This window comes from Alexandromys fortis, unplaced genomic scaffold (assembly GCF_014885135.2).
Source record: "Alexandromys fortis isolate MF-2015 unplaced genomic scaffold, M_Fortis_MF-2015_v1.1 scaffold_1, whole genome shotgun sequence".
Classification (NCBI taxonomy): domain Eukaryota; kingdom Metazoa; phylum Chordata; class Mammalia; order Rodentia; family Cricetidae; genus Alexandromys; species Alexandromys fortis.
In genome coordinates this window covers 39,774,009-39,788,192 of record NW_026067927.1, presented here as the reverse complement: position 1 = coordinate 39,788,192, position 14,184 = coordinate 39,774,009, and the positions used below count along the sequence as shown (strand labels likewise).

Here is a 14,184-nt window from a genome sequence, read left to right as displayed (position 1 = left end):
TCACACTGGATCCTCTTTTCTGATGTTTGCTCCATCTGCTTTGCAGTCGTGCCCAGTTATCTAGTCAGCGTAATGGGGATGTCTGCACAGCAAGTTTCATGTGTCCAGTCCAACCCTGTAGGCCACCTTTTGTACACATGAGGCATCTCTTCCTTGGTTCAGGCAACGCAGATGATTTTTACTCATGATGAGAGTTCCAGGACTGAGACACTGATGGCCAGGAGAAATGACAAGCGTGTCTAACATCTCTGGTTTGGGGTGGGTATTTCGTCCTCTCTGAAGACGCGCCTATGGTCAGAGGCTGCTTCAGGCAAGGCAGGCACAGACACCTACCCTTAATTCTTCAGATGGCTGTCAGCAGCGCCTTTACGATTCTTAGACTAGCACATGCTCTCCGTGCAGACACAGAATCTGAGGTAGGAAGGACTGTGGGACACTAGCTGTCCCCATTGGTGTCATCCTACCATGATTTTTGATGTCCCTGAAGATTTTCTTTGTAACAAGCAGAATATTCTGTGGGTTTTAGATTTCTCAGAAAAAGCCTCATCCTATCACACGGAGCTTGGGCCTGGGATCTAGTTTGTCTCCTGAGCCACAATGTTTAACTCTGTGACCCAGAAGAACTAATTGAGCTTGCACGTGATGCCGGGTGGTGGTCCAAGGCCTCCTGGTAGGGAGAGCAAATGTCCAGAGGGGATTGGATTGGAGGCGGGGCTGAGCCTGTGCCCTGGGGGCCTCCTTTGTATTTAAGCAGCTCCTAGACAGCCAAGGACTAAGCAGTCCTAGCCTCAGCCTCTACCTTGGAAACTATTTCAGATACCAGCCAAGGTGCACAGGGCATGAGATCGAACTGACGGATGCTGCAAAAATAAATATGTCAATAGCTTTGCTGTGGCTAACCCTACACTTCTTTCTCTAGGTTTGTGATACCTGGCTCCTGTTGTTTTCCCAACTATCCTTTGCTTGGAAATGGCTTTGGCTTCTTCACCAGCTGATCCCAGTTTAGATGCTGAATGGCAGGAGTGGAAGAGGAAATATGAGAAAACTTACAGCCAGGTTAGTAACAGAAGCAGTCCAGGGAGATCTCAGAGAGAATGATCTTACCTCTAGGAAGTTCGTGGACACGGACGTGGCTACGGAGACCAGCCGTTGCCAAGGGATTGCCTAAAGACTACTGGTGTTAATGAACTCCAGGTGATCAGTCTCGTTGATCCTCTGGGTGTGGAGGATGTCGTGTCCCGAGGTCCCTCTCCATGGATCTACTTTGCCTGTCCCTACACTTCCTTTGGTCAGCTTGTGTGGGAGTTAATAGGAAAGAAATATTACCTGCCGTGTTGATTTCCAGGATGAAGGACACAGAAGAATGGTGTGGGAAGAAAATAAGCAGAAAATCAAGGAGCACAACACAGAATATGAGCAGGGCAGGAGCAGCTTCTGCACGGGCCTGAATGAGCTTAGCTTAGCTTAGTGTGTGGCGTGTGAGTTGTTAACACTGTGGTTTTTCTTTTCACGCTTTTCTGGTATCTGTTGGTTTTCAATGTTTTGTTTGCTTTTCCATGGAGACTAGTGATGAATTCTGGGAAATGATGACTTGCTCTTCAAACTCAGTACTGAAAGACCAGGAGATAATCGGCATATGTCTCTTGAGTGACATTCCTGCATTTGAGGATGTGACAGAGGACAGAAATGTGTCACCTGAGAGAGATCAGGTATGTCAGTGTCGCCCACTGTAAACTGGGAAGCCAAGAAGGAACTGGTCTTCACTTAGGTCAGCTGTGGATAAACACCCCGTTCCCTGTTTGACTAAGTGTGCAGCTCTGAATTAGTGGCTATAGTTGATGTTTGATTGCGGATGACAGCCTCTCCTTGCTCATTGTAGATGTTCTCTTAGTTTGGTTTGACCGTGGGTGGCGAACACGAAAGGTAGAAGTTCCAGGCAGATACTGTGCTAAAGCCGCTTTGCTGCACTCTTTGGGGTTCACGCAACGTCTTTTTCTTCCAGCCAGAGTAGCAGTTGGGATTTGGATGGCAATGCAAAGGCAGCCAGAGTGAAAAAAATTCCTGCACCATTGTCTCAGAAGCATGCTGCCCCAAGATGTGCGCTTCATGATGGTGACAAGGTTAGAGCAGGAGAAAAGAAGAAACAGCAAGGGGGCCTCCTCCGTTATACAGCGAGGAGGCCTCCTCCGTTATACTAGCCAGCCTGTCCTGTGAGGGATCCAACACTCAAGACTTTTAAGGTCCACGCTGTTGTGTGAACACTAAGAAAACCTTACTGATATTTTATTGCATGCTCTGAAGTCCTTTATGTTATCGATTCTAACAAGGATCTTTAAATTTGCTTTAATAAAAAGAGCATACACTGTGATGTCTTAAAAATAAAGCTTGGTTTTGACTGTAGTATTCTGCTTTCTTTCTGGCTTTGGTTCTGTAAGTTTTTATGTAGGTAAAAGATATAATTCTGTTTGATGGTGCAGCTGACTGTGGAAACTGAGTTCTGGGAGAGTGTCTGTGGCCCTTTTCAGTAGAGTCGGGATTCCACCTTTGCTTGAGCTTCGTCTCCAGGGCTTTAGATGCCCTCATTTAACAATGACCTGGAAGTTTATTTGAAATTTTGTACAACTTAATGATTTTAATTCACCTGGGTTTGACAAGTGAAAATTGTTTGTCTTTGGTGAGAGAGAAGAGACCGTCTTCTATTCCACCGCACTGCACCTGTGCCGTGAATCTCTTTTCTCACGAACAAATCAGAACTGTGTTCTAGCTGAACTGAGGCCTTGTAGAAGCCATCTAGAGACCAAGGTCTGTGGTCACAGGTGTGTAGGTCATATGCAAGTGACCCTATCATAACCCAACACAGCCCAGTCATGAAAGAAATTCATACCTGTGTCAGCATGCAAAATATATCTTTTGTGTTCTCCTATAAATTTTAAAGCTGTTTTGTAGTGTTCTGAAGAACACTGAAATTTTAGTAAAAAGGCCATTAGCTACATAACTTTTGATATTCTACTAATTGTTACACCGTCATACCAATCCATGAGCATGGGCCACCTTTCCATCTTCAGGCTTCTTCATCCCTTGCTTCTCTGTCGCCTTAATGTTCTCATTACAGAGATCCTTTACCACCTTGGTTAGGTGGATTCCTGGGTATTTTTTTTAAAAAAAAATTTTAATTGAATTTTTTCTTGACTTCTTTCTTTTCAAGTTTGTATTTGACATACAGAAAGATGTTTATATTTAATTTTTATTCTTTAATAGTTTTGTATATACATAACTAATTTTGTCATTTTCTATCCCCCCAATATACTTTCTTACCGCCTGTCTGTCATGTTAACTCTAACAAATATCCCTTCTACCTTAATGGCTCTTTTCGGTAAGAGTCTCCCTCGGTTTACTTTGGGTTACTTGCATATGGCTGGGTGGGAAGCCCGTTGACTAAGACACACAGAGCTCGGTGGATTTTGAAAGCAGCACAATCCTCACTTGAGTGTGTTACTCAAACCCATATAGCAAGCAAACCTTAAAGCCTCTGCCTTTGAGTGGAGCCAGAACAAAATAGGGGTTTTCAATGGTCCAGGCGTCTCTGTAGAATGTTCTCTCACTTGACTCATGTAATCCAGCATACTTGATTGGACTTCTGGTCTCAGCAGCACCTAAGAGTGCTGTTTGGAGTCTTTGGCAGACTCTGTGAGTGAATTTCAGGAGAGGCCCTTGAGAATTTGGAGCAAGGTTCGATGATGATCACCTTTAGACAACTTCTCTCCTCTGAAAAATAGCTATGGGCTTATTACTGGCCCTCGTGGGAACTGAAGGCTTGACAGTGGAACGCCAATGTGTTCTAAGTTACCATGTGTTACCATGTTACCATCAGTGTTACCATGTGATCTGAGCAAGACTTCATGAGTTGAGATTGATGTGACTCACTAAACCATAAAATTAGACATTCATAAATGGAATCTGTCATCAAATAGCTGTGATATATGTTGTTGAACATGTCCTGAGGGAACAAGCGACTTGCAAGAAAAAATTGCTCAAATGTCTATGGTTTTAGATCTATCTGTAGCAATGCCTTTCTAGCCCCAACACGTACCTTTGGCTTCATATAGTCTAGAAAGAGTTGAGAAAGTGGTCAGGGTGTGGCACTGATGGTTCTTCACACTGAGCAGAAACCACACAGAGGGTACATCTATATTATTAGAGCCCCTATCTGGGACAACCATGAACTCCCTGGTGAAGAGACATCTTCCCATGGTCAGAACCCTGAGCAAGGCACAGGGCCACATATTTTGCTTGAAAAAAAAAATGACCAGATGTTCAACTCTGTTCTAATTTGTGGACCATAGACAATGGTTTGGCTCTGTGTCAGAGACTTAGGAAGGAGAATAATTTAAAAATTGGTGAAAAAAATGTTCAGAGAATAAGTATTGTTACAGAAGTAGTCAAGGCCCATTGGCAGAAAATTATTTTCTTCAGATCTAGACAACAGGACCTCTGATGTGAATGGACCCTGTCAGGTCAGATACCTGTCTAAGAGACTATCCCACAGGGAGTCAGGTCTCCCACTCTGGAAGGCAGATCCTCAGTAAGCCAAGCTAAGGAGACAGGGGAATAATTATCCTTTTAGTGAGATCACACTCTCCTTTCCAGAATTCCCTCCCCTTATCACAGTGGCTCACAAAGCAATAGGTCATAAGTGGTTTTGTTTTCTGATTCACCCAGAGAAGTATGACTTGCCCTTTTCTCCTTTCTGCCTGTGTTTCAAGCATGCTCTCACTAATACTTTCGGTTTTTATTTGTTTAAAACTCCCCTCCCTGCTCTGAGGCTGCTTGTCCACCATGTGGCTAACCTCCATGCTAACCTAACTCAAGTGCCATGGCTTCCTGTCCTCTTAACTCTCTCACTCCTCCATGAAGTCCAAGCGCCCCCCCCCCAATCCAGGCTTAGGAAGGTGTGCATCCAAATAGACTAGGATCCCAAAAAGCCAGTACATGCAGTAGAGACAAATCCCAGTGCCATTATCATTGGCTTCTGCCCCAATTGTCAGCCACATTCAGAAGGTCCAGACCACTCTCGTCCTTCTGTGGTCTCCAGGCCAACTTAAGGGTTTAGAATGAGCGTGTTCCCATAAATGTACAAAACAGTCTGGGATTGTGCTCACGGAAAGATGAAACACTTTGTATTCTTTAAACTAAGCCACCCTGTCTCACCATGGCTCTCCTAATGCTTCATTTTTAGTATCAACCCCACAGTTTCCTTTGTAGAGATATAACTTCCAGCTCTATGTTGCCCACTGAGTTTCATGATCCGCTGTGCTCAACAGTGTTCTCCCCCACCACTGCCCCCCAGATCTACACAGACCACAGAATAAGTGCCCGAGGATGGGTGTGGCCAGGCACCCACATCTACCTGGCATAACTGAGCTCCTGGGAGGTCCTTCAGGCTCTGCTTGCTCAGCTCTTGGCTCTGGCATTCTCTGCCAGGCCGTCCCATCCCCAGCACCTTGCAGCTCCAGCTGCCCCTTGTGATGAGAGCAAGCCGTAAAGAATGATGTGTTTCTTTATGGGTAAGGAGAGATAAGCAAGTTAAGTGTTCTTAAGAATATTACATTAAAAGTCAATTTCAAAGAATCTAATGTCGACACAAAATTAATTCTTGGAATCGTAGTTGAAAGCCAAAATTAAAAAAAAAAGTCAAGATTTCTGAAAATGATTAAGTGTCAGAAGAACGTTAATTCTATTCATTTCGATTTTTTAAAAAAAATTAAGTTTAGATTGAGAGATTTTATTTTTTGTTTATTTATTTATTTATTAAAGATTTCTGTCTCTTCCCCACCACCGCCTCCCCTTTCCCTCCCCCTACCCCAATCAAGTCCCCCTCCCTCGTCAGCCCAAAGAGCAATCAGGGTTCCCTGCCCTGTGGGAAGTCCAAGACTTACCATAGGTGAAAACAGCTTTATTCATCAACCAATAAAAGCAACACATATACCGAAGGACATACCACATCATGATTCAAAAAGATGAAACTCATTCTTAGAACTTGGGTTATTTGGTAACATATGTTGTCTAGTTGGTTACTCTCTCCTCTATTACAAGAATGATGTTGGGTATTTTACTGAATCAATATATGTGATTGATATCATTTTTGATTTCCATTCAAGAAGTCCTTGTTTTTTACTGCTGAGTAGTACTCTAATATGTATATATTCCATACTTTCTTCATCCATTCTTCAATTGAAGGGCATCTAGGTTGTTTCCAGGTTCTGGCTATTACAAACAATGCTGCTATGAACATAGTAGAGCATATACTTTTGTTGTATAATAAGGCCTCTCTTAGGTATGTTCCCAGCTATTTCCTTAGTCGCTTAAGTTTTTATTTTACAACTGGCTGTTCTATTTTCAAGGCCGGAGCTTCTCTCTGCAAACTGAGAGTAGTGTCCTGGCCAGCCTTGATAAACAGCAGATATGAACTGAGTTAACTTTTAGGAGACAGAGATACATGACCTCTGGGATAGGCACTGTCTCTGTTATGGGAAACTGACACCGTCAAAGAGGAGGCACGGGGCTCCAGTATACACTGCCTGGAGGTACCAGGAGAAACACTGGACAAGGTATAAACACAGGTTGACTAATGAGCTCTGATAATGGAGGCTGTAAAGTATGTCAGTCTGTGTCTGAGTTTTATCTTGAGATAGTGTGAAAAACTTTCTGCTCTCTTCTAAATTCCAGCCTAAGAACAAATTATTATAATTTATTAACCCTCTGATATTACCAGCAGTCCCTTTTCTGACTAGTTGCTAAAGACACTTGTTTTCTTGCAATTAGTGACTTTCGCTGTAATCTACTCTGAAACATATTTCATGATGGCTGCCTAGTTACCCATTGACATTAGAACTCACTCCCCTCCTTAGGATCTACATTGACTGACCCACGGATCAGGGCAAGATCATAAAAATTCCTTTGTTCAGACCTAATGCTTGGTGCCCCTACTATAAAAAGTGGGGTCAGAAACCGGCCTTTTGCCACAGCCTAACAAACACCATCTCTGGCTGTAGTCTCAGCTGGCTGATAAGCTTCTGTGCCCCGCAGTGTTTTTTTTTTTGTTGTTGTTGTTTGTTTGTTTGTTTTTTGTTTTGTTTTGTTTGCTTGGTTTTGTTTTGCTTTATTTTTAAGTTTGCTGCTGGTTTTCCTGGAATCTGGTTTCTGGAATAAAGTTTGCTTCTGGTTTATTAGACTTGGAGGTGTTCTCGTCTCTGTGCGACCCCCCCTGGACCCCACCAGGCTTTCCCCATCTGCTTTGTCATGTTCCTTGGTGGCATCCTTGTTCGGCTCATGTGGGCAGTCAACGTTGGTGAGACTTTCTAAGTCCACCCTCTGGCATTCTAGGAGACACAATCTCGCAGCCAACGCCTGACTCTGTGACTGTTACGTCTAATCCTACCCTCTCTTCTGCAGTGTTCCTCGAGCCTTAGCTGTGGGAATGGCTTGTAGATGTATCCACTAGGCCTGAGCTCTACCACTCTGTGTTTTGATTGGTTGTGATTTTCCTCCATGGTCTCCATCTCTTGCAAAAAGAAGTTTCTCTGATGAGAGAAACTCCTGTCTGTGGGTATAAGGACAAGATAGATAGTTGTGAGGGGTTATGCTGGTTTAGTAAGTTAGTAGTTGTAGATTCTTCTCCAATAACCATGACTTCACCAGCAGTGAGTAGCTAGCTAGGTTTCCAGGACCAGACAAGGTTTCCCTCTTGTTGGAAGGGTCTTAAGTCCAATTGTAGAGCTGTTGGTTACCTCCCAAGTATGCATGCCTTGCTGGTTGTTGATGTGATTCATAAGCATTATATATAGGTATGACTGTTGGATGCCTCCCTCCTTAGGAAGCTTGCATGATACAAGTGATCTGCTAGGGGAAATAGGGAAAGGGAGGCTCTTTAGGGTGATAGAGACAAAGAGAGAGGAAAGATGTCTGAAAAAGCCACAAGGAATCATAATATTAGCAATTTACCTAAAAATATAATAAATGTAATTTCTATGTATAAATATACACATACAGTTTTAACAAATTTTTCTCATCTGGCCTGGCGGTGCTCCCTCCAAGAGCCAAAGACCATCTAACAAAAATCCCAATGTGAGACATGAGAAGCACTCTTTTGAGCTCCTGGCCGGGGGTGTCTAAGAGACTCCCCCAAAATATAGCATGTTGCTGTTGCTCCCAGCTACCCCCAACACCCCCACAGAGGTAGACGGTGAGTCCCTATTGCTAAAGATTCCATGCACTTCAGAAAAGACTCAGAGACCCCTGAGCTGGAACTGACCTGAATGCCTCCCCTCCGATTGTTTTAACTGTCAACTTAATAGACCAGAAAAATGGTTTCTCAGCCTGTGGGTTGCGACCCCTCTAAGGGAAGGTCAAATAACCCTTTCAATAGGGGCTGCCTAAGACTTTCAGAAAACACAGATATTTACATTAGAATTCGTAACAGTAGCAAAATTATAGCTAAAAAGTAGCAACAAAAATTTTAAGGTTGTGGGTCACCACAACAAGAGGAACTGTATTAAAGAATTACAGTATTAGGAAGGTTTAGCCTTGTTGGAGGAGCTGTGTCGTTGGGGGTGGGCTTGGAAGTTTCCAAAGCCCCCACCGTTTCCACTGTGCCACACCTCTCTGCCTCTTGTCTGTCAGGTGTAAGCTCTCAACTACCAATTCAGCACCACGCTTGCCTGCCTGCTGCCCTGCTCCCCACTATGACGGTCACAGAGCCACCATCTAAAATTGTAAGCCTCAATAAACTCATTCTTCTCTACGCTGTCTCTTCACAGCAATAGAAATAGAAAAATGACTAAGACAGAAGTTGGTTCCAGAAGGGTGGTACTGCTGCCACAGGCCTGGGGTTTTGTAGGAATGTGGAAGACTTTGGGACTTTGAACTAGGAAAATGGCTGAATGCTATAAAAAAAAAAAAAAAAAAGACTTTAAATAAAGTCCTAGTAGGAACTTGGAAGATAGTGCCGAGAACAATGCAGATATTGTTCTGCGTATATATAGAGGCCCAGATCAAGAGATTCCAGAGGGGAACAATATTAGGTTCCAGGTTAGAGACAGTTCTTGTAACATTTTGGCAAAATCATGGTTGTTTTCTGTCCTTGTCCAAAGAGTCTGCCTGAAGCTAAGTTGAAAGGCTTTGGACTAATTTCATAGATTTTAGCAGACAGAGATTTCAAGACAGTTTAATAGGGACTCTGTTGTGGACCATTATGCACATCCACAAGGAAAAAGAGCAAGCAAAAGGAAATACAAATGTGCAGTTGGTGGGAAAAGAGCACAAGAAATTTAACACTGGAGCCTTGGTTGATGCTGAAAGAGGTAAAGAGGAGTGGAGTAAAGGGAGGGGTCCCCTCAGAGCAGGACCCCAGCCAGCTAACCCTGCAATTTGTGAAAAGAAAAAGCCTTAAGGAAAGACTTGTCCCTAAAGAGCAAAACCAAACCAAAGCCTATGCCAGTACAATTCAAGAAGGGTCCAGGTTCCAGGTTTCACGTTAAACAGGCAGCAGAACTTGGCTACTTTGGCCATGTGGTTCTGGCGTTAGAGTCATTAAGGAAACATGAGTAAAGGGGTAATGGGATCATCCTCTGTGCTTAAGGAAAGACGCTGAGACCAGGCCTATGTCAGGGGTGCTCCTGCATGGAGGCCTAAAGAGGACAATACGTGAAGCTGTAGAGGTGAAGCCTAGAATCCTTGGATAGCCCAAGATGTTGGAGATGCCAGAGCCGTGGATCGCTGCCAAAGAAAGCTGCTAACAGGAGTGGACGCAGCTGAAGAGAAGGAGTGTGCTGCAGTCAGCAAGGCTGAGAGGACTGGAGAGCAGAAGAGCCCTTTGATATCAGACATGGAGGTGCAGAGTTTAGAGTTTGCGCTGCTGGGTTTTGTTCTTGCTTTGGTCCAGCGTGTCCTCACAACACCCTCTTTGCTCCCTTTAGGAATGGAAATATGTTTTCTGTGACACTGTATGTTGAAACAGGCAATTTGAGTTTTACTTTTACATTAGGTTATAGTAAGAGATTGACTTGAGTCTCAGAAAGGATTTTGGATTTTGAAATAGTGTTGAGACTATGAAAGACTATGGGGACTTTGGAACTTTGACGAAGTGAAATCTGCTTTATGACACTGCTAAAAGCCTATGGAGGGCAGAGAATGAAATGCCATGGTTGGAATAAACCCATAGGCTCATATATTTGAGTGCTTGGTCTCCAGTTGGTAGAACTTTTGGAAGGGATTATGAGATGGGAGCTTTTGGAGGAGGTATGTCACTGGAGGTGGCTTGGAGGTCTCTAAAGCCCACAGAACACAGACAAAACTTTCTCTAGGGGTGGGAGAGGAAGAGAAAATGGACAGGACTTTATTTCTGATGGAGTGTGCAGATGGAATTGGAAACAGACACAAAAGGCTGTGGAGGATGGAGCCCATGTGAAGCCTGGCGGACGAACAGGGAGTGATTGTTTGGTCAGCTCTTACTAGAGCCCTTCCCCACTCTCTTTGGAGGCCCAAAGAGGCCAAAGGTCAGAGAGTAGGGACTTGTTTTTAGTTCATTCGAGATTATTGTGCCTCTAACTCAAACAAAGGTCCCACCTAGTTGTAAATCAGAGTTCTGCTCTCGCAAGGCTGCCGTCAACAGGTGTGGCTTGTTGCCAGACTTCCTGCTCCTGAAATAGGGAAGTAGTTGGTTCCTACCAAAAACAAAAGTCTAAGGGTCCAACTAAGTTCTAGTTCCCTTTATGAAATAACTTGGGATTCCACCCAGGGGTGGTTTGCCCCCAGAGTGTTTGGTCTAGGGCAGGAGTCAAGGGCATGAGCGAGGAATGGACCCCCTGACTTTCAGTTTGTGTGTTAATGCAGTCCTTTTGTTCTCCTACCTTTTGAAGTCAGGGGTAGATTAAGCTGTCGGAAATTAAACATGGATGAATTTTCAGAACTCACTAAAATTCCCTCCCAATACTATCCTATGTGTCTCTGGGCTTTATTATTTTCATTTGTGTCTCTATATTCTTTACTATATTTCTAAATTCCCATGCATCCACTCTGGAAGAAAGGTAATTTTGTTGAGGCTGGCCCCCGAAGGGAGCCCTTTGTGACAGGGAGACAGGAACCCTGTGATGCAGCCTGGACCCAGCTGCCAACACCCAGAGAGAACTCTCAGCCTTCAGTAGCCTGAGAATAACAGTGCGATTCAGATGGAGAATTTTCTCTCTTCTGGAAAGCATTGATTCTTCATGGCTGACCCCCAGCTCCACCGCTTGGGCAATGGACATGATCCTTGCCTTTTTGTGTGGGCTGGGGCTCTTCCGCCTATTATCACCCCTCCTCCCCCTTGACTCACCCTCACCTCCACCAGCAGAAAACACCACCACCAAAAATCTAAGTATGTCTTAGGCCCAAACCAATGAAGAAGAGCTTCCTCTCTCTCCAGCCTTCACTTTCCAAATAGGGGGCTGACAGGGGATCTCAGCCTGAAACAGGACCCCATCCTCTTGAGAACTGGCAGGTAGGGCAGAGAGGAGAGTGGGCTCCAAAATGTCTGCTCTCAGAACATCCATGCCTGGGATGAAGGTTGAGATTTGACCGAGTGATGAAGCAAGGGCTGTGGAGAACAGAGCTGTGGAGGGTCCTTTGTCTGAACATGTAATGGGCTGTAAGCAGAAAGCCCATTGAATAAAATAGAGGGCAATCTAGTGGGGACCCTACTATGCTGACAGTAGCCACAAGGGACTCACTGTGGAGAAACGGGAGACCCCAGTAAAGCTGGTTATACGTCTCCTTGAAGTTGTTGCCTAAGACCTTCTGGTGACCTGGAAACTGCTCAGATATGCAGTTTTTGTTCCAGAGAGGGCGTGAGGTGATGGTGGCCGGTTTGCTGCTCCAGGAGTAAAGCATACTGCCCATACAGCCCAAGGAAAGGTCAGATCTTTCTTTTTCTTTCCCCTTCCAAACTTTTAGTTTGACTCTTTTGCTAGTTTGAATTTCCATCATCTCCTAGATATCAGGGTTAATGAAAGGGGGCTCCCCAGCCTCTTTCTGCCTGTATGTGGGGCCTGCCCAGAATGAGGCCTTGTGAATGGTGAGAGAAAGATCCTCTTGCAAGGACTCATCATGTGATGAGGTGGAGTGGCATAAGGTTTTGTCAGCTACCTGGTACCTGAAAGGGCCTGAGATAGGCCTACTTGAGTGGTCAAGGCCTGGGGTGGTTGAGGTAGACCTGCTTAAGTGGTTAAGGGCTGGGGTGGTTAGGGTAGGCCTACTTGAGTGGTCAAGGCCTGGGGTGGTTGAGGTAGACCTGCTTAAGTGGTTAAGGGCTGAGGTGGTTAGGGTAGGCCTGCTTAAGTGATCAAAGCCTGGGATGGTTGAGGTAGACCTGCTTAAGTGGTCAAGGCCTAGGTTGGTTGAGGTAGACCTTCTTAAGTTATCAAGGCCTGGGATCTTCAAAGTTTTCCTGGTCCAGATCTCCACAAAAGACTAGAATCCAAACCCAGGCCCATGACCCATCCTCTCTCTCAAAGCTACCATGTGATTCAGCTCCAATTAGGGACGATGGGGCTTCTTGCCCTACACCCTCAAGAACCCAACTTATTGTCCCACCTGCTGTTGGACTCCTAGAGCGCCACCTTTTGAAGAAGCACCTAGAAAGTGTGAGTGATTTACCAGTCATGGTTAAAAAACCACAGGAAGCATTTAATCAACACACTTCCAACAGATGGGTCTCGCAGGGCCAGGGGTCTGCTGTCCATCTCCAGGGGGAGTTCCTTAGCCCTGAACTCCAGGAGCTGATAGAAGAACACTTAAAAAAGAGATTCACACAACACCAAGGACAATGGCCCCACAAAGTCCAGCTATCTCTGGACCTGCGTCAGGCACAAGTTAATCACAGGACTTCATGTCCATCAGCACAGCCAGATGAAGGCAGTCAGCATACACAGAGTGTCTCATCAAAGGGTCCAGAGAAATTCCAACCATGGAGGAACCCACCCAAGGATCTGACAAAATGTCTGGGAAGAACTCTGTGCAGGCCCCCAGAAGGTTCCCTAGGAAAAGTTCTCGAGGCTGTTCCTGAGACAGAGGTGGAAACTTGTCATATGAGACACCCAAGAAGTGATGTGCAAGGTGTCTCCCCAGTGGGACCAGGAAAGAAGCAGCTAGAAGGCTCCCTGAGAAACCACTCAAATAGTAAGTGGAGGCTAACCAGCAACACTAAGGTGCCTGTGGGCACCTGTCATGGAATATGTTTAGACTATGCATTGGTTCTGTCTGAAATCTCAAAGCCAAATATGGAAACTTGGGGGAAAAAAATCTTTCAATGATTCACCTACTAGCGAGAAAACTACTAATGGGCCTTCCTTCCTAGATCCGGGCACTCAGAAGGTGCTAGAAGCACATATTACAAGATGCCTGGTGAGGCACAGATGGAGCCTGGCCCTCAGAGGCCTCAAGACCATACATATTTTAAACATGAAGAAAACTATAGCTTTGCCCTTTCCACGGTCCTCCGATGCCTCTCTGTCCTGGGACTCTAGAGATGACTCCATTATCCAAACGGCCAGTGTCCTGGGAGAACCCATTTAGAAAACCCTGGGAGAACCCGTCTAGAAAGCCCTGGGAGAACCTGTCTAGAAAGCCCCAGAAAAGGAAGTGATGAAAACATCTTCCACTGTGTAATCCCAGTCCACACAGAACTATCCTTCTGCCCTCCACCTAGAATTGCTGAGAGAGGCTCCACCTAGTTACAACTCTGGGCCCTTTGAGGCCCCTACAACTGTCTAGGGGGACAATGTGACTTCTGTGTTCACCCCACAGAGCCTTGTGGGTAGAGCCTGACACAGTGATACAGTTGTTAGATCTGAGACAGACAACCCAGAGCCCAATCCAGGCCAAGTGAAGGCGTCTGTGGGTCAGAGGAGAGTGAGGGGCTGACATCAAGACATAACTACCAAGGGGTGGCAGTCTGGGAGATCAGTGTGGTTTCTCAGTTCTCACGTAGCAGGGATACCAGGGAGCTGGAGGAGACAGAGGAGGAAGAGTCCTGAGAGTGGACACTCCCCGTGGAAGCTGGGGAGATGGGTAATTTTCAAATCAATGAATTGGAGACCAGTGGAAGTCTATCATCCCCTTCTAAAACCCTTTCCCAGGATCCAGAAGACT

At 45.2% G+C, this 14,184-nt stretch overlaps 1 long non-coding RNA gene across 3 annotated transcripts; it reads left to right on the top strand.

The window, feature by feature from the left end:
* Positions 1 to 391: 391 nt before the first annotated feature.
* LOC126502435 (uncharacterized) lies at positions 392 to 2,400 on the top strand. Of its 3 annotated transcripts, XR_007591930.1 has the most exons (4): positions 770 to 828; positions 920 to 1,056; positions 1,563 to 1,709; positions 2,003 to 2,400. It is a non-coding gene; the product is annotated as an uncharacterized lncRNA (long non-coding RNA). The 3 variants fall into 3 exon arrangements; XR_007591929.1 differs by having other exon boundaries at positions 392 to 1,056; positions 1,568 to 1,709; XR_007591928.1 differs by having other exon boundaries at positions 766 to 1,056.
* The last annotated feature ends 11,784 nt before the right edge of the window (positions 2,401 to 14,184 follow it).